General features: G+C 44.1%; 1 long non-coding RNA gene and 2 pseudogenes across 1 annotated transcript; all 3 read left to right on the forward strand.

Annotated features, from left to right (window-relative positions):
• The first annotated feature begins 1,901 nt into the window (after nucleotides 1-1,901).
• Nucleotides 1,902-5,081, forward strand: LOC136661019 (uncharacterized). The gene is made up of 4 exons (XR_010794918.1): nucleotides 1,902-1,946; nucleotides 3,201-3,257; nucleotides 3,825-3,849; nucleotides 4,954-5,081. It is a non-coding gene; the product is annotated as an uncharacterized lncRNA (long non-coding RNA).
• A 2,883-nt stretch (nucleotides 5,082-7,964) lies between these two features.
• LOC136662044 (5S ribosomal RNA) lies at nucleotides 7,965-8,087 on the forward strand (annotated as a pseudogene).
• A 9,834-nt stretch (nucleotides 8,088-17,921) lies between these two features.
• Nucleotides 17,922-18,044, forward strand: LOC136661880 (5S ribosomal RNA; annotated as a pseudogene).
• Nucleotides 18,045-24,471: the final 6,427 nt, after the last annotated feature.

Here is a 24,471-nt window from a genome sequence, read left to right on the forward strand (position 1 = left end):
GAGCTGGGGAGGCTGTCAAGGTTCTGAACCAGCATGTGGAGTGACAGAAGGGCAAACAAACTCTGAAATTAAATCCCCATTAGATGGATGTTCTTTTGGTTCAGGGGCTGAGATTTTAACTTACCCAGTAGCAGTTTTCCTGTTAAGATCCTCTCCATTTTATTTTATTTTATGACTGGCGGGCGTGCTGGTTTTATCACTGTACTTTCACATTTAGTTGATTATGGCTGCAGTCCTAACCATACTTTCCTGAGAGTAAGCCCCATTGAACAAAATAGGACTTACTTCTGAGTAGACCTGGTTAGGATTGTGCCCTAAGCTGTTTTTCATTGATGTCATAAGCCATCTTTGGTCACTCTAGGCAGGGCCAAAATGTTTTAATTAAATCCATATTAAAAGTAATAAATCAATGCTCGTCTTGCAGTAGTGAGTGACCCAACTTTGGGTAATGAATAAGGCAGAAGTGGGTTTGCAACAGAATATGGGACTTCTTATTGTGAAATGGGGGAGATTTGTGCTTCAGTGCTGACAAGTTGGGTGTTTGAAGATGTTAATTCTTGTCCTTTGTTCTTGTTGTTGCAGAATGCAGGAAAAGTAAGTATCTGCAAGTGGACTTGACCCATCAATTCTATCCCTGGATGAAAGTATTCTTGTGACTTCTTCAGTGGGTTCTAATGACTCCAAACAGGTTGTAGAAAAGCAATGTCTCCAAAGGGCTCTACTGGAGAAACGGGTGCAATCCTATGCACATTTACCTGTGAATAAGGCCCATTGAACACAATGGGGTTTACTTCTGAGTAAACATGCATAGAATTGCACTGTGAGTTTATGTAAGGCACGGGTTCTCAAACTACACTCACAAGGGCATCATGGGCTGTCCCTGATGGCCTCTTATTACCAGCTCTCCAGGGTGCTGCCATCTTGGCTGGGCCGAGATCATGTGCAAGATCCTGCATGATTCGCATGAGACCTCACACAATTTTCATGAGATCTCACACAATTCTTGAGAGATCTTGCACAATTGCCACTATGACTGGGCACCATGAAAGAAGGGCGCTGTGACCATGAGAAGTTTGGGAAGCAGTAGACTAAGGGGTTGTGCCAACATGTTGAGGGGAACCATGAATTTTGTGGGATAATAAGAAGTATAAAGGTGACAAAAGAAAAGAAGTCCAGGGATGTAGTTACAGGCATAGAGGGCATCCTTGGAGAAAGGGCAGAAGAAACTCATTTATCCTAGTCCCGTCAAGGGGTAGCATTGTTTTATCCCAAAGGATCTCTTCTATGGAGAACTCGTGCAAGGAAAGCACCCTACAGGTAGACCACAGCTGCGATACAAGGACATCTGCAAGAGGGATCTGAAGGCCTTAGGAGTGGACCTCAACAAGTGGGAAACCCTGGCCTCTGAGCGGCCCGCTTGGAGGCATGCTGTGCAGCATGGCCTTTCCTAGTTTGAAGACACACTTGGCCAACAGTCTGAGGCTAAGAGGCAAAGAAGGAAGGCCCATAGCCAGGGAGACAGACCAGGGACAGACTGCACTTGCTCCCGGTGTGGAAGGGATTATCACTCCCGAATCAGCCTTTTCAGCCACACTAGACGCTGTTCCAGAACCACCTTTCAGAGCACGATACCAGAGTCTTTCGAGACTGAAGGTTGCCAACGGTACGGTAACGGTACTGAATGGGTTAAGTAGGGTGGGAGCAGTTTGCTGTGCCATTCAGGTGGCCGCATCATTGTAATCTGTGGACATGAATGGGATGTGTCAAAATAGTGAATCGCTTTGATGTGGGAGATATAACTTTAAAAGAAAGATTTAATCTAAGAGATGTATATTCCATCGAGAAAGATTTGGGTTTTTGGAGATATTTTTTTTAATTTCTGCCTTTTTTAAAAATTGCAGTACCCCTGTTACGGTTGTGTTGGTGGTGGCGGTGGCGCAGGAGGAGTAAGTATCAGTGACTACCTCTGGTTAAACATGACCTCAAAATATTTTATAGCTTTACTTTCTTGCTTGGGTTCCAAGCAATTCCAAAGAGACTGTTCATGGCAGACTCAGAAGTTGCTGAAGGGAAAGTACCTTTCAGGGAAGTGCACTTAGGGAAGGCAGGAGAGGCACAGCCTCCCCTTGTCCTATTCTGCTCCAATGAAAATAATCTCAGGGCCTCACATGCCTACAATATAAATAACCTCACAGGGAGAGACTGGAGCTTGTGGCAGTGACAGCTCAGCCTTCCTTGGGAATACACATGCTCATTGCCCAGTTTCTGATTGGTTGAGCAATCACAGGGGAGGCTTAGCTGCTGTTGCCACAAGCTCTCAGAGACTAGAGCTGCGGCAACAACAGCTCAGCCTCACCTGTGATTATGCAGGCACTAGGGTAGCCCTCTGAATACCTTGCTCTGTGACCTTGCCATCATCAAAAATGGTTGGCAACTTTCAGTCTCAAAAAACTATGGTATAAACCTACAGTACCCAGTATTTCCAAGCGGTCTCCCATCCAGGTACTAACCAGGCCTGACCCTGCTTAGCTTCTGAGATCAGATGAGATCCACCTCCATACTTCAAGGTCTGCCCCCCCAGCCTTGGATTTCACCACATGTCACTGCTGCTTTGAGCATCAATTCTGGGTTGGAAGGGGTGAGAACTGGGCTGCAAGGCAGAACATGAGAGAAGGCTTCTCTCTCTCTCCTCTCTCTCTCTCTCTCTCTCTCTCTCTCTCTCTCTCTTTTGCTCAGAGCAGCCCCCCCCCCCCCCAAAAAAAAAATGGTTTCCGCAGGTTCAGTTTTCCCATCAGAGTGGTGGGAGAGCTAGGTGCCCAAAAGATTGCAACAGTCTAAAAAACATGGTGAAACTTTTCCATGCATGACTGAGGGCACAATCCTATGCATGCCTACTCAGAAGGAAGCCCTATTGTGTTTATAGGGCTTACTCCCAGGAATGGGGTGGATAGGATTACAGCCTAAATGTGTCCACCATCCTAATCCCATGAATCAGGGAAAGAGGATTGCTGCCCTCTGGTGGTTAAAGCATGGAAAACACCTACAGCTCCACTATACAGTATTCTGTGTGCCTCAACACCTTAAAATCAATGAGCGGTCAACCAATTCTCCATAGAGAGACTCTAAAAAGTTGCCCCTGAGACTTCCTGCCATTTAGGGAGCCAGAGAAACTTCACACTGCCCCTTTTGTTCTTTTCCAGAATTCTGGCAGCTTTAATGGCAACAATGCAGGTCACGGAAGCTTCAACGGCAACGGCGTAAGTATCAGAGATCTGAATCTTATCTGATCTATATAAATACTGTTAGTAATACCGTTAATAATCTGATCTGATCTCTCCTTACTGTTAAATCCTATCAGTATCTTTTAGATTCATGACCTGTGCCCTCTTATAAAAAAAGAAGTCAACATACAGTCTCTTGATCTGCCAGTTTATCTGGGAGATGCGAACCTGCAGCCGTTGGTGAAATCTCTACTTGGCAAATTCCAGCCCTATGCCATATCAGCCAGGCCTAGCATTCAGATCCAATGTGTCCCATTAAGATCTACCCCACTCTCTGCTCAGGCTGGGCATTGAGGAAAACAAGCATTGAGTGACTTCCCATTTTGCTACCAGTGAGCTACAAAAGTTTTTATGGTCCCTCCTCAGGACTGTGATGCAGACAGGAAATGGAACAGTCATAGCCATGACTGGATCTTTGGTTCATGCTTAAGGGTTCTAGAGGGGGCTTGTGTTTTGCTTCAGCATGGAAATAACAGATTTGGATCAACTGTGCCCAGTTGAGTTTGTGCAAGAATAATGTGTTGCTTGTTCTTTGTATTACAGAACGGCAAGTGAGCCTTACATCTGGGTAAGTATTAGTCACTGCCTTTCTGAACCACAGGACTGGTAGGATGCTGGGTTCCAGGGGCAATTCAGTTACTTTCATAGCACTTGTGTTTGATTTGGCTTGCCTAGATGTGTGTTGTTGTTGTTTTCTAGTCCTCCCAATAGAGGGCAATGTAAGCCTTCAAAGATTCACATTCATTTGCTGAAAGGGATCCATCTACGGGACAGGTTGTGAATCTGTGGTATAGAGTACATGCTCTGCACAGAGGAGATCCCAGGTTCAGTCTCCAACATCTGTAGATGGGTCCAGGGAAAGCAATAAACTACATGAAGCACTGGACAATTTGTGTCTGGCAGGACAGACAGTAGTATAACTGAGCTGCACTGAAAAATGGGCCTGACCCAGACAGCAATCCTAAATACATGTCCTAGAGAATGAGGGCCAAATCCTATCCAGCTTTCCAGCCTTGGTGTAGCCATGCCAATGGGGTATGTGCTGCAACCTGGGGTGGGACGGTAGTAATGGAGACCTTCAGAAGGTAAAGGAATGTTTGTTCCCGAGCCTTGGGGCTGTATTGCAGCTGCACTAGCACTGGAAAGTTGGATAGGATTGGGCCCTAAGTCCTGTTGAACTTAAACAGTGTTTAAGTAAAAAGAAAAGAAAAGGAAAGAGATACCAGCCCTCTAATAAGCACAGTGATAATTATGAAGATCTCTATGCATGTGCAGAATATCTTCCTTGCACAGCACAGTTGAAAAGGGGGATGCGTGCTTGACTCAGAGGGCAATCACAATTCTATTGATGTGCAAACACTTTCAGAAAGTGTGAAGGGGAGACTGGGGTCTTCTCCAAAATACACAGGAAAATACTGGGGCAATGTTCAAGGAGGGTACAAAAAGTTGCAGCCTCTCTTCTCTGTTACAGATTATATCTGCCTTTTAATTTTCCCTTTCAATGCAGCAAACACAGTTGTCTCCTGAGCAAATATATAAGTTTTCTTTTCAGTGTAACTTGGCCCTACCAGAACAGAAGTTTCAGTGTCTGCAGGACCAAAGCAGGAAGAAAATCTCAGGTCACTCTCCTTTTCACAATGCCATTCGAGTTTCTCGCTGTGTTCTTTTACAGCAGAAAGGGCCCAGAAAGATGACACAACCGATATCCAGAAGCCCTCTTCACTGCTGTCTGCCCAAGGAATACACCTTTCTGCCCTTCCCTCTTGAATGTTGATTGCAAAAGATTCTTGTTTGTTCTCAGATTCCCAAATAAAGCAACCTCATTTTGCAAACAACTGCTTGTCCTAGTCTATTTGTGCAGCTTTTCCATAATGCAGTTATTCCATATGACTCAATTAACTGTGAGATAATTTGAGGAAGGATACAGTTAGATTAAACGAAAGTATCCTTGAACCCAACATCTGCCTTTCCACAGTGTTCGGCCAGCCGCTTCAGAAAGTCTACCAGCATGGTGCGTTGGCACTAATGCAATGGTTCTCAAACCTTTTAGCACAGGACCCACTTTTTAGGGTGCCAATATGTTGGGACTCACTGGAAGTGATGGCATGGTCAGATGTGACATCATCGGGCAGGAAAATGTTCAATACCCCCACATGATAAAATCAAATCAATTAAGTAACCTTGAAAGCAATCCTAACCCACTTTCCAGCACTGTGGTAGGGGCAATGCAGCTTTGAGATAAGGGAACAAACTTTCCCTTACCTGGAGGGGGCCTGCATGACTGTCCCCCCACAATTGCCCCCCAACAGCACATGCCCCATTGACACAGCTATGTCAGAGCTGGAAAGTTGGTTAGGATTTGGGCCTTAAAAGTTTACATAGTAGTCTGTTCAAAGTATAGATCTGCAACATTTCCCCACGTGCAGTTCACATACTATGGCAGCATCTAATATATTAAAAAAATAAAATGCACATTGAAATGAATGGGGACCCACCTGAAATTGGCTCACAACCCACCTAGTGCTTCCTGAGCCACAGTTTGAGAAACACTGTTCTAGAGTGTTTATTGAGCTCCACGTTCATCAGATCAGGACTGTTACAGTGGCCTTGGCTTCCCCGTCACCTGGCCTTTGATAGGAGTCCAGGCATGATCACCTACTCACAAGTAAATGCACATGTGGGGATAAATTTCACTATCCATAGGGCTCAATCTATTATCCCTATCTGCTATCAGCCTGTCAGTTTCTGTTTCATGACTCTCCAACAATCTGTCATGACCCCACCAGTGCAATGCAGCCCACAGTTTGGGAAACACTGCTCAACGCGACAGAGTAGCTTTCCCCCCCCCCCCGTCTGTAAGTACACATTTTGAGTCTATTATTTATGGCATTATTTTTATTTTACATTTAAATGAACATATAGCTTTATATATTTAAAGAATCTTGGTTGTCCCCCCAGATATGAGAAGGCAGTTGGAAATGTAAAAGCCACTTCACAAGAACCGAAGAGAGGGAGGGCGTACCCTGTCCCAAAGTGGCCAATATACCAGAGATAAGGAGAGACAATGGAGCAAGAGGAGATGTATTAATTTGTGGTTCAACTGGTGAAAGCTCAGGGTTCCTTCCTTCTTTTCATGCACATTTCAATCAACACACATTGACTTAATAAAAGCAAGAGATGAGATTCTCAGACAAGAGAAAGCACATGTTTGAAAAATGGTATACACCAAAATTTAAAAAAAAAAAATTTGGCAAAGATTTTTTGGTGAGGCCTGAAGACCCTTCTGTTTAAACAAGGCTTCTGAGTTCTCGGCCTTTTTAACGTCTTTTCAACACCTTTTAATATTTTTTTAAATACTTGGTTACAGGCCTGATTCTTTTATGACTTGCTGCTCTATGCTTTTTACCTGATTACTTTTTATCAGACTTAATACTGTTTTATCTGACTACTGTTTTTATGATATGTGTTATATGCTTTTATCTGTTTTTTAAATTACGTTTTTAATATGTTTTAACCTGTTGTAAGCCGCCTTGAGTTCCTTTCGGGGAGAAAGGCGGGGTAAAAATAAAGTTATTATTATTATTATTAATTTTAAAATATAATTTAACATATTGCTCAAGTCTTTAAACCACAGATGAAAACACATTATAGTGTTTTAATCTGTGCCTTAAAAACTTGAGCAACATGCTAAATTATGTTTTAAACTCATCCAGCCACAAAAGCCTTAGTCTGTCTGTCTGTCTGTCAATTTATTTATTTATTTATTTATTTATTTATTTATCCTGCACATGCCTGATCTTGTCTGATCTCGGAAGCTAAGCAGGGTCAGGCCTGGTTAGTACTTGGATGGGAGACCGCCTGGGAATATCAGGTGCTGTAGGCTTATACCATAGTCCTTCGAGACTGAAGGTTGCCAACCAACCATTATTTATTTATTTACATTTTTATTCTGCCCTTCCTCCAAGGAAGTCACTGACCCAATGTCACCCAGGAAGCTTCACGGCTGAGCGGGAATTAGAACCTGGATCTTCCAGGTCCAAGGACCAAATCCTATCCCGCTTTTCAGCCCCGATGCAGCTGCAATGCAGCCCTGAGGTAAGGGAACAAACATTCCCTTACCTTGAGGAGGTCTCCCTGGCTTTCCCTGACCTGCATCAGGGCATGGCTGCATGGGCGCTGGACAGTTGGATAAGATTAAACCAAGTATCTCTACACCATGGAACATAATGACAAAATATTTTTTTTACATTAAACTATGATTTGGGTCAGAAATTAGGAAAAAAAATGGAAAGTTGAGCTAGCATGAGAATTATAGTCTTGGGTTGGAATTAGACAGTCTTGGGTGTTCTTCAGGGATTGGGACTCCTCTGCTTGTCCTTTGATAATTCAGCTTCCCTTCCAGTATGGGAAAAGAAAGGGGATGCAAAGTGCTGGAGGAGCAGAGATGGCAGTACTATCTTTCCGGTGGCTTTCTCTCAACCTGTTGATTTAGGCGTTGCGCCATCAGTCCTGTTTCTGCAGGCTCGGTACTGGACTGGGCAGCAACTGTTACCCTGCACATGCCTGATCTCGTCTGATCTTGGAAGCTAAGCAGGGTCAGGCCTGGTCAGTACTTGGATGGGAGACCGCCTGGAAATACCGGGTGCTGTAGGCTTATACCATAGTCTTTCGAGACTGACGGTTGCCAACCATCTCCCTATACTGAACACTATCTCCCGATCTCGTCTGATCTCGGAAGCTAAGCAGGCTCAGGCCTGGTTAGTACTTGGATGGGAGACCGCCTGGGAACACTGGGTGCTGTAGGCTTATACCATAGTCTTTCGAGACTGAAGGTTGCCAACCAGATGCTTTCATGGCAGGCACCCAGCACCATGTACAAATACAGTTGTCCCTTGGTATCCACAGGAAGTTGGTGGTGCCAGCCCCCCAGCTCCCAGACGTGACCAGGACTCACTTCCAGTTCACAGCTGCAACTTGCAGTTCTGTCCAGGAGGTACTTCTGGTCACATCTGGAAGTCCTTCTGAGGTCCTCTGAGCTGGGGCTCAGCAACCATGGATGCTCAAATCTACGGATGCCAAGCTTGCGGATAAGGAGGGCCTGCTGTATATATAAATTGATCACACTACAAGCTTTAAATAAAATAAATTGAAATGCTTGTTGGGCAACAAAGAACCGGCCGTGAAGACTTTCGCCCTTGCACCTGGTGACTACAAGCACACAGTACAAAGAGAGAAGGAGGAAGGCAACGGAAATATTTGATCTTAGAAGCAGTGTACAGCATCTTTCAGAGAAAAGAAAGAGGGTGTGGACCCCCAAATATGAGGAAAGAGGACTGATAGAATCAATCAGGCGTTGGTTCATTCTAAGGCTGAGTCATTGGGCTTGGCCAACGACGGTTAGCACTGTCCAAGAGGGCCCCTGGCATAAATGAGAGCCTGCTCTGTAGCCATCATACCCCAGTCCAACTTGAAACAGAAAAGCCAGAAGTAGGATCTCCAAGATGAAGCTTCTGGTTGTGGCCGCTGTCCTTCTCATCTGCTTGGTCTACCTGCCAGACACTGGAGTTAAGGTAAGAAGTAGCTTGACTTGTATGGTGGTGACCTAGGCAGCAACAGAGAGGACAGTGATGCAGAACTTCATGAGTGTTAATGTGCAGTAGCATCTCTGGGTGTGCAGGGGGTGTGGAGTGCACCAGGTGACACTCAAGGGGGGGGAATGCAACTACTGGCCAAAATTGTGAAAATCTTGATATTTTTGAATACCATCATGTTATATATCATCTGAAGTGTAAAGTAATGCAGAATGCAATGAAACAAAGCGCACTGAAATATCTGTATCCTATCAAAAGTAATAGCTAAATAAGCAGAAAAGGAAAAAAAAAACGCAACTGCCTCATGTAACAAAAAGTAGATTTCCTTCACTCAAAACTGACTAGTGAGACTGATTGCTCTGAGAACCTATGACACAGCAGGGTACCAATAAGGTGTTAGTATGATTCCGCTCTTATTTCCATGGATCAGAGCTAATACTAGAACTCTTATTCAGTTGTGTGAGTGTCATCACATTGACCACTGGTTGTTGTTGTTTTTTTTGTTGGATACTGTTTTGTTGGTTGAACCCAACTGTTTTATATTAAAATAAATAAATACTGTTATATATGAAAATAAATAAATAAACAAATACATAAAATGAATAGGTGTGACACCAAACCTAGTGATGCCATTGCATTTAGGCAATGCATATGATATTGGAATTATTTCTGCATGGTCTTAAATGGGAGGAGGTCCATCAAGGACTCAATGAGCTCTCGCATCGGGTGACGCGTCGGGTGACCAAGTGATTTTTTTGTTTGTTAATGAGAGCTATGGAGTCCCATCCTGACTAACCAGTTTCATCCAGTTGCCTCTGTGGAAAGGAACCCTGCTAGAGCCAAACTCTACCAAAGGTTTAGTACAGGCCATGAAATAAACTGGCCACCCACCCTCGGTGAGGCAGGGCTCTGAAAATAGCAGCATCAGTGCATATTGTATTTATCTTTCACATTTTTCTATCACAGCTTCCTCCAAAGAGTTCAGGGAGGTGTACATAATTCCTCCCCTCTTTTTCTCCTCACAACAACCCTATGAGGTAGGTGAAGCTAGGAGAGAATGACTGGCCCAAAGTCACCCAGGAAGGTTCATAGCTGAGCAGGGATTCGAACCTGGATCTTCTAGGTCTAAATGCAACTCTCAAACCATCATGTCACCGGATTGGCCTTAAACTGATTTTCCCGATTTCATCAAATTGGGCCCTTTGCTTTGAGGGCGTAGACCTTGCTGCAGTAGACCATGAAATAATTAATAATTCTCTTACAATGGTGGTGCAGAAATAATCCTAAATTTATAACTGTGTCACCCTTCTTGTGTTCTTAATAATTCCCATTGTTCTTTTATTGCAGGCATGCAGCCCTCCGTGTCTTAGACCTGTAAGTATCAACACACAGACACCCCCCACCCCCACCCCCACACACAAAATCCTCTTAGGGTGTAATTCTAACCCTTAAGTCAGTGCTTTCCAGCACTGACATAAGGGCAGTGCAGCTCCGAGGTAAGGGAACAAACATTCCCTTACAACTTTGAGGAGGCCTCCGTGAGTGACACCCAACTGCAGGATGCAGCACACGTCCCATTGGCACCGCTATGCCAGTGCTGGAAAGCACTGACATAAGGGGTTAGGATTGCGCCCTTAGAGTGGTGTGGCAATAGCATAATCCTAATTTCATAATTGCCACATACTTCCAGCACTTTTAATAATTCCTGCTTTTTAAAAATTTATTGCAGCCATGCCGCCCTCCGTGTCCTAAACCGGTAAGTATCAACACTTGCACACATATACACACACAAAATCCTCTTTCTGAGGTGTGGCAATAGCATAATCCTAATCTCATAATCGCAACATACATCCTTCACTCTCAGTAATTCTCGCTGTTGTTTTTTTTATTTATTGTAGCCATGCAGCCCTCCCGGCCCTAGTCCTGTAAGTATCAAAACTCGCACACACATATACACACACAAAATCCTCTTTGTGTGGTGTGGCAATAGCATAATCCTAATCTCATAATCGCGACCTTCACTCTCAATAATTCTCGTTGTTTTTTATTTATTGCAGCCATGCCACCCTCTGTGTCCTAGACCTGTAAATATCAACACAGTCACACACACACACACACACCCACACACACACAGTCCTCTTAAGAGTGGTGTGGCAATAGTATGGTCTTAATCTCATAAGCGCCCTACAGGAAATCGCCCTACAGGTAGACCACAGCTGCGATACAAGGACATCTGCAAGAGGGATCTGAAGGCCTTAGGAGTGGACCTCAACAGGTGGGAAACCCTGGCCTCTGAGCGGCCCGCTTGGAGGCAGGCTGTGCAGCATGGCCTTTCCCAGTTTGAAGAGACACTTGGCCAACAGTCTGAGGCTAAGAGGCAAAGAAGGAAGGCCCATAGCCAGGGAGACAGACCAGGGACAGACCGCACTTGTTCCCGGTGTGGAAAGGATTGTCACTCCTGAATCGGCCTTTTCAGCCACACTAGACGTGGTTCCTGAACCACCTTTCAGAGCGCGATACCAGAGTCTTTCGAGACTGAAGGTTTCCAACAAATCTCATAATCACAACATATGTCCTTCACTCTCAATAATTCTTGCTGTTTTTTTATTTATTGCAGCCATGCCGCCCTCCATGTCCTCGACCTGTAAGTATCAACACTCACACACATACACACACACACAAAATCCTCTTTGTGTGGTGTGGCAATAGCATAATCCTAATCTCATAATCGCGACATACGTCCTTCACTCTCAATAATTCTCACTGTTTTTTATTTATTGCAGCCATGCCGCCCTCCTGGCCCTATACCTGTAAGTATCAAAACTCACTCACTCACTCACTCCCAGGCATACAAACACAAGCTCACACAAAATCCTCTTAGAGTGGTGTGGCAATAGCATACATGTCGTCCCTTGTTATCCACTGGTGTTCTGTTCCAGAACCCCTAGTTGATTTTTTAAAAATGGAAAAGAATAGATTTAAAGACCCACTTCCAGTTTTCTTGCCCCTCCGTTGCTCCTAATGGAAAAAGATTGTGTCTCGACATCCGCAGGGGTTTGATTATGGGACTCCCTGCTGATACCATAAAATGTGTTAAATAAAAGCAGTTTTAAAAAATTAAAAAGTGCATCCCTTTACAATTGTGGTTTAGAAACAGCTTTTCTTACTGTTGTGGAGAGGCAGCCAGCAATTAGAAATGCGAAGGACCCCCAGTCTTTGCCTGGCTCAGCTGAAGAACGGAATCATCACTTGCATGACTGTCTCTACAACAGTAAGAAAAGCAGGTTTTTAAACTGTAATTTGAAAGGGATGCATTTTTCCCCTTCTCCAGGGTTCAGCACATTCCTTCTCATTTGCAGTGGCCATTCGTGTTTGAGTTAAATCCGTGTGGAAAAGATCAGTGTATAACGAGGTTGGACCTGTAGTCCCAATCTCATAATTGTGACATGCTTCCTGCACTCTTAATAAATCCCGCTGTTATTTCATTTATTGCAGCCATGCCGCCCTCCGTGTCTTCAACCTGTAAGTATCACCAACAGATTTGATCTGCTCAGACTGATGCTGCTTTAAAACAATCATCACAGTCACCACATCACTTGGGCATTCATACAAATTCCCACCTTCCTTGTATTGCTGATGTACTGTTGTTCCTGCACTAGATCTGTTAGTATGAGCAAACATGATTCCTTTGGACCGGTGTTGCTTGAAAATAGGCCTAAGCTAGAGATTGTGTGAAGGGGGTAGAAAGGCGACACAAGGCAGATGTTCAGGGAGGTAGTTAAAGGCATATGGGGTACTGAGGAAGAAAGGACAGCATCTTTTGAGACCCCTCATTTATGTCACTTACAATCTATGCGGGGGAGAGGGAGTTTGTATCAGGGAGAAACAATGCTGTTATTTTTAATAAGGGAGATGTATGAGTAAGTGTTGGATGTTTGAGGACACTTTCAAATCTTACTTACTGCTTTCACTCTCTCTAGAGCAGTGGTTCTTTAGCACCAGGACCCACTTTTTAGAATGAGAATTTGCCAGGACCCATAAGAAGTGATGTCATGACCAGAAGTGACATCATCAAGCAGGAAAATTTTGAACAATCCTAGGCTGCAATCCTACCCACACTTACCCAGGAGTAAGTCCCATTGACTATCATGGTTAAAAGCATTTTCACAGTAGCCTGTTAAATGTACAGATCTGTGGCATTTCCCCAAATGCAGTCACTTACCAGGGTACATCAAGCCTAATCTGTTAAAAATGAAATATTGAAAGGAATGGGGACCCACCTGAAATTGGCTTGCGACCCACCTAGTGGGTCCCCACCCACAGTTTGAGAAGCACTGCCCTAGAGGGAAAAAGTGTGGCGTCTAAAATTTTAAAATCAGTCTATCAATAGATCAGTCCTAGGCTTGCAGGAATGTACTAACTCAGCTTCATGTCATGGATATTGGCAAAGTAGAAAATGTACATCAGGAAGATGTTTGGGAAGGTAATGGCAGGAGTAAGGGGCAGGAAGGGAGAAGGAGGAGAGTGCTTTGGCACTCTTTTATTATTATTATTATTATTATTATTATTATTATTATTATTATTATTATTATTATTATTATTATTATTAACTTTATTTCTACCCCGCCTTTCTCCCCAGAGGGACTCAAGGCGGCTTACAACAAGGTTAAAACAAATTAAAAACATGATTTAAAAACAGATAAAAGCATATCCCTTTCAAATTCCAGAACCACCTTTCAGAGCGCGATACCATAGTCTTTCGAGACTGAAGGTTGCCAACAAAAGCATATTAACAACATATCATAAAAACAGTAGTCAGATAAAAAGTAGTCAGGTAAAAAGAGCATAGAGCAGCAAATCATAAATGAATCAGGCCCGTAACCAGGTATTTAAAAAGATATTAAAAGATTTTGAAAAGATGTTTAAAAAGGCTGAGAACTCAGAAGGCTTGTTGAAACAGAAGAGTCTTCAGGCCTCGCCAAAAAGTCTCAAGAGAGGGAGCCATTCTTAAGTCAAGGGGAAGGGAATTCCATAGTGTTGGTGCCACTATGGCACCTGTTAGTGCCAGAATTTATTCTAATCCTGCCCAGCGGTTGCATTGTTTTATCCCATGGGGTGGAGAGAGACAAAGCAGTTTTGCCTGGGAATATGAAACTTCTATTAGCCGCTATTTTTTATCCAGGGTGATAAATCCACCGCATGTGATTTGGGTATTTGTTCAACTCCATTCTTTGATTTCAAGATGGTGCATGATCGTGTACAGCTAATTTTACCCTGCCCAACCATACAGGCTAGGGCAGCATTGGCTGGGTCATGGCCAGCGGTGAGTGCGTTGGTGGGATACTGTAAACATCTATTGTACAGTTGCACTCCATCTGTTGATCCCCTCCCATTTGGGGAACAACAGGGGATCAGGGGATCTGTTGATCCCCTTCATGAAGTCTGAGATTAGCTGGCTGCCCTTTATGAAGCCAGGTAGGAATTTTTTGCTGTCCATCGGATTGAGTAGGCACTTGGGCAGGCAGTTTTTTCACCTACCCCAGACTGTTGTTGAACTGTGCTATTTTGGAGGCTGTTCCCTTTTCTATTATTTGATGGTCACTGTAGGCAGGTGTCATGCAGGCCAGATAAGCAGGTGTCAACTCTTTGGTGTCCATTCTGAGGTTAGCAAGGTCAGGGGGTGAGCCAAGACTGCTCAGATGTTGCCTGGCCAGCTCGGTGAGGCTGGCTGGCGAGCTCCTTGGCTGAAATTGGCGAAGTCTGCTGCAAGGCTTGGCCTGTTGGAGTCTGCGTGATCCAACTGCCTCAACCCTTTGGAGCTGGTCGTGAAAGCTGACTTGGTCTCTTACTGGATTCAGCCTAGAGTCAGGTGGTATGCCAGATCCCCTGGGGAAGTTAAGCACCATTTCCCCTGATGTAATTCCTGCATGCATGGCGTTTGTGTTATTTTTCCTGCTGCAAGTGTTGTATAATAAGTTTCATTAAAGTGGACCAGTCAACCCAAGCTTCCGTCTTGCTTGCTTATTGGAAAGGAGGGGGGTGATGGTAAATTGTTTCATGTTAGCTATAGTTGAAAAGAAAATGCCTTGGACACTCTGCCCCTACACCCACAATTATCTGTCCCAAACAACCTATTTTTCAATCCATATTGCATGCTTGACAGCCCAATCCTATCCACACTTTCCTGGAAGTAAGCCCCATTGATTCTCATGGGACTTACTTCTGAGTAGACATGCATAGGATTGGGCTGGCAGTCTCTACTTGCTTCTCTTTTTCATCATCCACTGACACAGATTTGATACCAGAGAAGTAAGTTAAGTTTTTCAAGTCGTTCACCTAGTTGATTATTTTTCTGCTCTTTTTCAGCAATTCACCAACACTGGAGGCATGGGCATTATCAATGCCAATGGGGTAAGTGCCAGGATTTCTCTGTGTTTTGCAGTGGATGGTTGGCTGACCGATATTGCTCTCTTTTCAGATAAAAAAAGATACAACACACATTGTCTAATTATAATTGCATTGTTTAAATTGTGACTAAATTATTGGTGCTGTTCCAAAAATAGCAGCATTTTTTTAAAAAAATCCTCACACTGAAATTAATGAAGAAACATTGAAATATTCAGATAAATATGAAATTATTCATATTTTGTTATACAGTGTAATTTTTAATTGGAAAGAATTCTCTCTCTCTCTCTCTCTCTCTCTCTCTCTCTCTCTCTCTCTCTCTCTCTCTCTCTCTCTGTGTGTGTGTGTGTGTGTGTATTTGTGTATGTATTGAGTGTACCTGCATGGGCTGCAGTGTTAATAAAGTGGTTACTCTAAATTTGATATGGGGAGGAATAGAGAATATTTTTAAGAATTATTAGAAAATAAATCATGACATCACCAGACAACATATCATCAACAGGGAATATCAAGTCCACGGGCAACCCTTCCACGAAGCATTGATCTATCTATCTTGGTTTCCACTTCTATACTCTTTCTGGATATGTATCCCATGCACTGATTGAGCTATTGCTGCCCCCACTCATTGATCCAGATTAAATCAGGATTTCCTATTGACCCCCCCCCCCCCAAAAAAAAAAAAAATGATTCTCTTTCTTCTCCTTCTTCCAGGGTGTTGGGAACGATAATGGCAACCTTGGAGGAGGAGCCAACAGCCAAATCAGCTATCAAGTAAGTGCCCAGAATTTCTCTATATTTTGAGGTTTACCGTTAGCCATTTTCTAGTCCTCTCGTCTCGGTTTTAAAACAACGATTTGTGCTTACAATTGTAGCAAGGCTTCCACCAGACTGCATCGTTCTCAGTGGAATTTCCAAGGGATTTGTTTATTTCTTTAGAAGTAAAAGGTGCATTTCTTGCTACCTTAAATCTCTGTATATTCTTGTTCCTCTGGACTAGTAATTTGTGGGAACCGTTTATTTATGTCTTAGAGGGTTCTTGGAGAGTACTTCAACCCATCACCAGAAAAAAATGGTCTCTCAGATTAGGATCATAACAACTCCTTTTTAAATTTTAGTTTCCCCCTTAGGTTTCTTGTAGAGGAATACATATCAGCCAAAGCATGTTCTGTTTTTGGTCTAGCATTGCATTAAAATATTGCATCTCTTTGCTTTCTATGTAATTTGGGTGTGAAATAACACTTCAAACCAATGGACTCACGATGGACTCCATTGTAGCTGAAAGGAACATGTGTTGGTCTCACTGTCTGACTCCTCCAGTAGGCCCTCCCTGTGTTCCCTGCCTGATGGTCAACATATTACCCTTGCAATGCATCTTATATGCTGGGCTGCTAGACCAACACATTTATATATTTTTTCAGCACATTTGCCAGCGCTGACAGGAATTATGTTCTGTAATGATCTCATGGGTGTGATGATCTCAAAGCATACTTGTCCTTTCTCTTGTATCACTGAGCATGATACACTGTTGAACATGATACACACATTGAACATGATGCTACCTCTGCTGTATATTTATATCAAGTATGCACATATTTATTTTTCTGTAGAAATGATGTGCAGTTGTGCCCGGAAATGACCTCCTCATCTGGGTGAGTTTTGGTTTGAATCGGATGAAGAGTGTGGTTCTTTCTGACTTTTTTTCCCAAAGAACTACTTCTTTCTTCTTGTCATAGGTTTCCATCCATGTGGAAACAACTCCTGGTAACAACAAATCCTGAATTATTATTTTTTTTAATGATTAACCAGCTATGTTTGTAATCTCTGCTATGTAATCTCTGTAATCTCTGCTATGGCTGTTCTAATTCCCTCCTAACTTTTCTGTACCACTGAAAACTGATTGCCACTTTCCACAGCAGGAATTGCAAACCCAGAAATGACAATTATGATGCAACTTGGTCCTGAAACAAGATTATAGCTATTTCAGCAATAGCTGAACAGCTATTATAGCTATTCCTTTTCCCCAAAGAAAATCCCTCTTGGAGCTACTCCATGTTCAAAGTCTTACCAATCCTCTTCTTTTACAGAGCCAGATGCAGCAGGGGTTGAGATGCCTTCTATTTTCCCTGCACTCCTGGACACCACCCTTCTGCCATCCCCACTTGAACAATGTCAGTGGCTGATTTCTCCCAAGTCCCCTTTGCTAATCAATAAACTTGGCTTTGCACAGCAAATACTGTCTCTGGTCTCAATAGATGCAAGGCTGTTGCCACAAAGCAGGAGAGTAAGATGACAATTTGAGATTAATGGTCAATCTATATGATACATCTATAACTAGCATTATGATCGGCAGTGCTTTTTAACATATGTGTGACATGCATACACAGTGGGGGGGGGCAGTCACGTGTGAGAATCCTGTGTCAAGTTACCCTGCACTTGCCTGATCTCATCTAATCTTGGAAGCTAAGTAGGGTCAGGCCTGGTTAGTACTTGGATGGGAGACCGCCTGGGAATATCGGATGCTGTAGGCTTATACCATGATCTCGGAAGCTAAGCAGGGTCAGGCCTGGTTAGTACTTGGATGGGAGACCGCCTGGGAATACCGGGTGCTGTAGGCTTATACCATAGTCTTTCGAGGCTGAAGGTTGCCAACCATCTCCCTATACTGAACACTATCTCCCGATCTCGTCTGATCTCGGAAGCTAAGCAGGGTCAGGCCTGGTTAGTACTTGGATGGGAGACCGCCTGGGAATACTGGGTGCTGTAGGCTTATACCATAGTCCTTTGAGACTGAAGGTTGCCAACCTAATGGGGCCTATATAGTATGGTGTTGGAAGCCAAATGGAGTCAAGTACCCAAAGGATTTATTTTGGTGCCCAAGAATCAGGAGGGGGGGATCTCCCTCAGATCTGAGTAAATTAACTTAACACTAAGTAAATCGAGCTTAACTCTAGACAGGAGGAAGCTGTGGCTAAGAATCAAACACAACGGAGCCCTAAAGAAAATGGTTAGAAATAGGAGAGATGAGGAAAGGAAGAACTCCTTAGAAGTAGAAGGGGCAGGATAAAGGATGTGGGAGGAGCGGATATGTAGGAAGCAGTGGCGTCACTAAGGGGTGTGGGCTGCACTGGGCGACACACATGGGGGGTGACACCACTGGTAGCCAAAAAATTTTAAATCTTGGTATTTTTGAATAATACCATAGTGCTATATATCATTTGATGTGTAATTTCATGCAGAATGCAATGAAACAAACCACATTGAAATATCCCTATTCTATCTAAAGTTATAGGCAAAGCATCAGCGGGGCAGGGTGATGTTGATTCACCAGGCCCACCAACCGGGATGTTGTCCCGCCCACTGCATGGGAGGAGGTTCCATCACAGGGGTGACACGAAGGCCTCCTGCACTGGGTGATGCAAACCCTAGTGACATAACTGGTAGGGAGATTATTAGATGGGCTTCCCAGAGGAACCTGACATAAAGGAGGTTTGGGGTACAGGGAAGGAAGCAGAAGGGAGGAAAAAATGGGGAGATTAATAGAAGAGGAGGACAGACAAACAAAATATGAGACTGGTGGACCACTCTTGATCCCACCCTCCTCCTGGGACACTCTCTGCCTGTCACTACCCACTTCCATTACACCCTCTCAGCACTGTTCAATGTAACCTAATATTAGAGCAGAAAAAGTTACCATGAAATGCTGGTGAAAGGTGTTTTAGCACAATTGCTAAGAACCTGAGCAGAACTGGTCTTGCAGATAACTAATGGGAGCTAGTTATTTAGAACATGGGATCGCCTTGTGACAATAGCCTCGTTGGCTTCTAATCCATCTCCAGTTCCAGGGCAAAGTACTGCCCAGCACCATATACGAACAGACAAGGGAAAGTATTTCTTTACTCAGCGTGTGGTTGGTCTATGGAACTCCTTGCCACAGGATGTGGTGATGGCATCTGGCCTTGATGCCTTTAAAAGGGGATTGGACAAGTTTCTGGAGGAAAAATCCATTACGGGTTACAAGCCATGATGTGTGTGTGCAACCTCCTGATTTTAGAAATGGGCTATGTCAGAATGCCAGATGCAAGGGAGGGCACCAGGATGCAGGTCTCTTGTGATCTGGTGTGCTCCCTGGGGCAACATACAACAAACCTTTATTAGGCATATAGTTTTACAACTAATATCTCCAAACAGTCGTGTATGAAGGTATATGGCTCCCTGGGGCATTTGGTGGGCTGCTGTGAGATACAGGAAGCTGGACTAGATGGGCCTATGGCCTGATCCAGTGGGGCTGTTCTTATGTTCTTATGTTCATGTATCAATGTATCACGTTGAAAATTTTAAATAATAACAAAAACCTGGCCATTCAGATTTTCTTCCTTGTGCTTGGTAACTATAAGCAGAGACATGCCTGCAGGAAAAAGACAGTGATATAAGGGCTCAGAAGTGGTGTATAGCGTCTTCCAGAGAAAAGAAAGAGGGTGTGGACCCCCAAGTATGAGGAAAGAGGACTGATAGAATCAATCAGGCATTGGTTCATTCTAAGGCTGAGTCACTGGGCTTGGCCAACCACGGTTAGCACTGCCCAAGAGGGCCCTTGGCATAAATGAGAGCCTGCTTTGTAGCCATCATACCCCAGTCCAACTTGAAACAGAAAAGCCAGAAGTAGGATCTCCAAGATGAAGCTTCTGGTTGTGGCCGCTGTCCTCCTCATCTTTTTGGTTTATCTGCAGGACACCAGCGCTACTCCTAGGGTAAGGAGGAGTCTGACATTGTATGGTGATGGTCTAGGCAGCAACAGAAATGACAGTGGTGCAAAAGTTCATGAGTGTTAAGGAGAGCTATTGAGTCCCATCCTGATGAACCACTTTAATCCAGTTAGCTTGGTGATAAGGATTCCCCCCCTCCCCCCACAGCTAGAGTTGCAATCTACCAAAACTTTAGTAGGAGTGCACTCACCTTTATTTCTGGCCTCGGTGAGGCAAAGCTCTGAAATTAGAAGCATCAGAAGCTCTAATATTCCTGTGGTTGTAGTAAAGGTGTTCTGTCTCCCCTTCCTAAATGAGATGGACGGAGAGAGTATCTCTGCAGAGAGCGTCTACACATCTCCACTGTGCCTTTTTCATCCAAGAGTTTCATGCTACATTGAGGAAGGGTTGGATGTCTTGGGATTTTCTTCATGCCTTCTTTTTCATTGCAGGGTCCTTGCAGGGGTCGGAGAGTAAGTATCAGTAAACCCCAGTGATCCCTCTTGACTTGCACCCTGCACTCACCCTCTGCTTCTGCCTCGCTGCACCTCTGCCTTAACTCTCCCCTAACATAGCAAAAGTGGAGCACTTCTTCTTCTTCTCAAACATCATCATCATCATCATCATTGCCCTAGTAGTAGCAGTGGTGGTGGTTTTACATCATTAGGTGTAAATGAAATTTGACTTGGAATTGCACATTTTATGTAAATACCACTAGATACCTGAGGTCCTTGGGAAGAACTTGACTTTGAGAAAACACCAGCCACAATCGGGTGGGCTGTGAAGTTGTTGTTGTTGATGAGGATGAAGATAAAGATGATGATGGTTGTGGTGTCCCACTACCTTCAGCCTTTTTGCAAAGGCAGGGGGTAGGAATGGGATGAGAAGCAGAGCTGTAGTGATGGCAGGGGGAGGCTTACATGCAAGGAGCTGCAAAGGAAAGTGAGGAAGCCAACAGAGGGGTTCTGGTGAGAGGATGTCACCAAGGGAGCAGAAGGATGAAAGCCAAGGGCGTTTGGGTATGAAATGGAGGGATTAGTAAACAGTAGGAGGGTAAGCAGTGGGGGTTCACAGCATGGGGGACATCCTTGTGGATCAGGTGGGGCAGGGAAGAAGCAGACTGGGTGGAGGGGGGACTACCAGGGATCAAGTGACACCAGGGGTCCTGGTTGCAGAATCTCTCACTCTCCAGGGTGGAAGGGGAAAATGGATTAGGTTAAAAGAACTGCGGCCAATACCTTAAATGCATCAACGCCTCAGGTGTGAGGAGGGACCAAATACTGCTGGTTGCTTTGAGATCCCTGTTGGGAAATTAGAGTAGAACTATAATTGGGAGAAGGTTATTTGGGAACTTCTTTCATTCCCAGTCCTCTTGCATTGCAGGCATGTTGCAGTCCCTGCGCTAGACCTGTAAGTACCGGCAAGCTCAGTTAAGACAAGGGTTGTGTTAAAATCATCACAAGAACATAAGAACAGCCCCACTGGATCAGGCCGTAGGCCCATCTAGTCCAGCTTCCTGTATCTCACCAAATGCCCCAGGAAGTGCACCAGATCACAAGAGACCTCATCCTGGTGCCCTCCCTTGCATCTGGCATTCCGACATAGCCCATTTCTAAAATCAGGAAGTTGCACATACACATCAAGGCTACTTTGCTTTTTTAACAGCTTTAATCAGTCCTGCTGTTCTTTCATTGCAGGCCTGCCGCCAAGCCTGTGGTAGACCTGTAAGTAGTTCCTCCTACTACCCTCTTAGTAGTACTGCAGGAACATAATCCGAACCTCACAATTGCAAGATGCCTTAGCAATGCCACTGACTGGGGGGGGGGGGAGGGAGGCAGCAGAGCAAGTGGGTGGTGAGGAGGTGGATTCCTCCCAATTTTCACTTTTTAAAAAGCCTGGGCGTGATGTCGCTTCCGGTTGTCACATCACTTCTGGTGCAACATTTTGAGCTTGGCTCCGGTCTACAAGATCATTAGCTACGCCACTGGCCTTAGTAGCCTCTGCTGTTCTTTTTGCAGGCTTGTCGCCGCCGCTGCGGTAGACCTGTAAGTATCAACACATGCACATGATTCTCTTAGAGTGGTGTTACAAGAAAACAATCCTACTAATCGTGACATCCTTCCTGCATTCTTAATCATTCTCATTTTATTGCAGCCGTGCCGCCGTCCGTGTGCCAGACCTGTAAGTATTACCAAATGCACCTGACCTGCTCAGATGCCTTCTCAGATGCACAGAGTCATAGGGCACAAGCCCAACCGGGTCTACTCAGAAGTAAGTCCTATTTTGTTCAATGGGGTTGGAATTTTGTTCAATTTCCTGAAAGCGTGGTTAGGATTGCAGCCGTAATCTCACAGTCACACTGTCACCTATGCATTCATAAGAATTCCCACCTTCCTTCAGCTACTGGTGTGCTACCATCTCAGTGCTAGACTTGTAAGGGTCAGCAAACACACGTGATGCGCTTATTGTTGTTTGAAAATCGGCCTCACCTAGTGCGAAGGGGGTAGAAAAGTAACATAAGGAAGACGTTAAGGAAGGCAATGACAGGCGTAAGGGGCAGAAAGGGAGAAGGAGGAGAGTGTTTTGATACTCCTTGATTCTCACCCTGTCCAGTGGTTGCATTGTTTTATTCCATCTTCACAAATGGGATGGGGACAGTGAAAGTCGCTTTGCTTGGGGACATTTAACTTCTCTTTGCTGCTATTTTTAATCAAGGGGACTATCCGCTTCACATGACTTGGGGATTTTGTGGATGAGTTTAACACCTTTATTTGATTTCAGCGCCCCTGTTATGGTATCAGTTGTAAACCAAGAGTACCAGTATGGAGAAGTTCATCAAGAGTACCAGTATGGAGAAATCCACCAAAAGTACCAGCAGGAGGAAGAACAAGAGTAAGTATCAGCAAGCACTTCTGACCCCATCAGAAGGTGAGTTAAAGGTGAGTTTAACACCTTTATTTGATTTCAGCGCCCCTGTTATGGTATCAGTTGTAAACCAAGAGTACCAGTATGGAGAAGTCCACCAAGAGTACCAGCAGGAGAAAGAACAAGAGTAAGTATCAGCAAACACTTCTGACCCCATCAGAAGGTGAGTTAAAGGTGAGTTTAACACCTTTATTTGATTTCAGCGCCCCTGTTATGGTATCAGTTGTAAACCAAGAGTACCAGTATGGAGAAGTCCACCAAGAGTACCAGCAGGAGGAAGAACAAGAGTAAGTATCAGCAAACACTTCTGACCCCATCAGAAGGTGAGTGAAAGGTGAGTTTAATACCTTTATTTGATTTCAGCGCCCCTGTTATGGTATCAGTTGTAAACCAAGAGTACCAGTATGGAGAAGTCCACCAAAAGTACCAGCAGGAGGAAGAATAAGAGTAAGTATCAGCAAACACTTCTGACCCCATCCGTCTGTAAATTTTAGACAAATCGAAATCTGAACAACCGTTGCTCAATATCTTGTTAGTTGTGATTCCTGTGGGAATTGAGAGTTGGAGTAGAGGGGGAGGGATCTTGGGAGGATCAAGATCCTTCCAAATTAAAGTAAAAATTTAAAAATAATTAAAAATAAAAAATTATTATTATTTTATTTATTTACTATTTATTTACTCCCAATTAAAAATTAAAAAAAATGCAATTTCTCCCTTATGGTGGCAAGGAAGGTGTATCATCAAACATAGGTTCTATCTAGTCTAGCATGCATTAAGTCACTACTCTAGATCTCTACTCCCTCCTTGGGTTCTAGCATTTAGTAAGTGTTCCTCAGAAAGTGTTCCATGATAGACTCAGCTGAAGGGAGAATGCCTTGATCTCTCTGCCCCATCCCAGGGTTGCCCTGGACATGATTTTGTGTTTGATGAAGACAGCGTAAAACCATTACCTACTTTACAATGCTTCTTGGCAGAGCTGCTGATTGGGAGACATTTTAAACTCCTGTCTCCTTTGCAGACACCCTGTAAAGGTATGGGTTGTAGACCAGGAGAAAAAAGAGTCAAAGGAGGAGGAAGAGTAAGTATGAACTATCCCATATGTTTTGTCTAATAAGAACATAAGAACATAAGAAGAGCCCCGCTGGATCAGGCCATAGGCCCATCTAGTCCAGCTTCCTGTATCTTACAGCGGCCCACCAAATGCCCCAGGGAGCACACCAGATAACAAGACCTGCAAGGCCTCCTGGGAATTGTAGTTAAGAACATAAGAACAGCCCCACTGGATCAGGCCATAGGCCCATCTAGTCCAGCTTCCTGTATCTCACAGCGGCCCACCAAATGCCCCAGGGAGCACACCAGATGACAAGAGACCTCATCCCGGTGCCCTCCCTTGCATCTGGCATTCTGACATAACCCATTTCTAAAATCAGGAGGTTGCGCATACAAATCAGCATTGTATCATTGTATCAGCAATAATCTAGCATTGCCTGATGATACCTCCCTAGTTACACCAGTAACACTCCACTC

The sequence above is a fragment of the Tiliqua scincoides genome, chromosome 10, assembly GCF_035046505.1.
Source record: "Tiliqua scincoides isolate rTilSci1 chromosome 10, rTilSci1.hap2, whole genome shotgun sequence".
NCBI lineage: Eukaryota > Metazoa > Chordata > Lepidosauria > Squamata > Scincidae > Tiliqua > Tiliqua scincoides.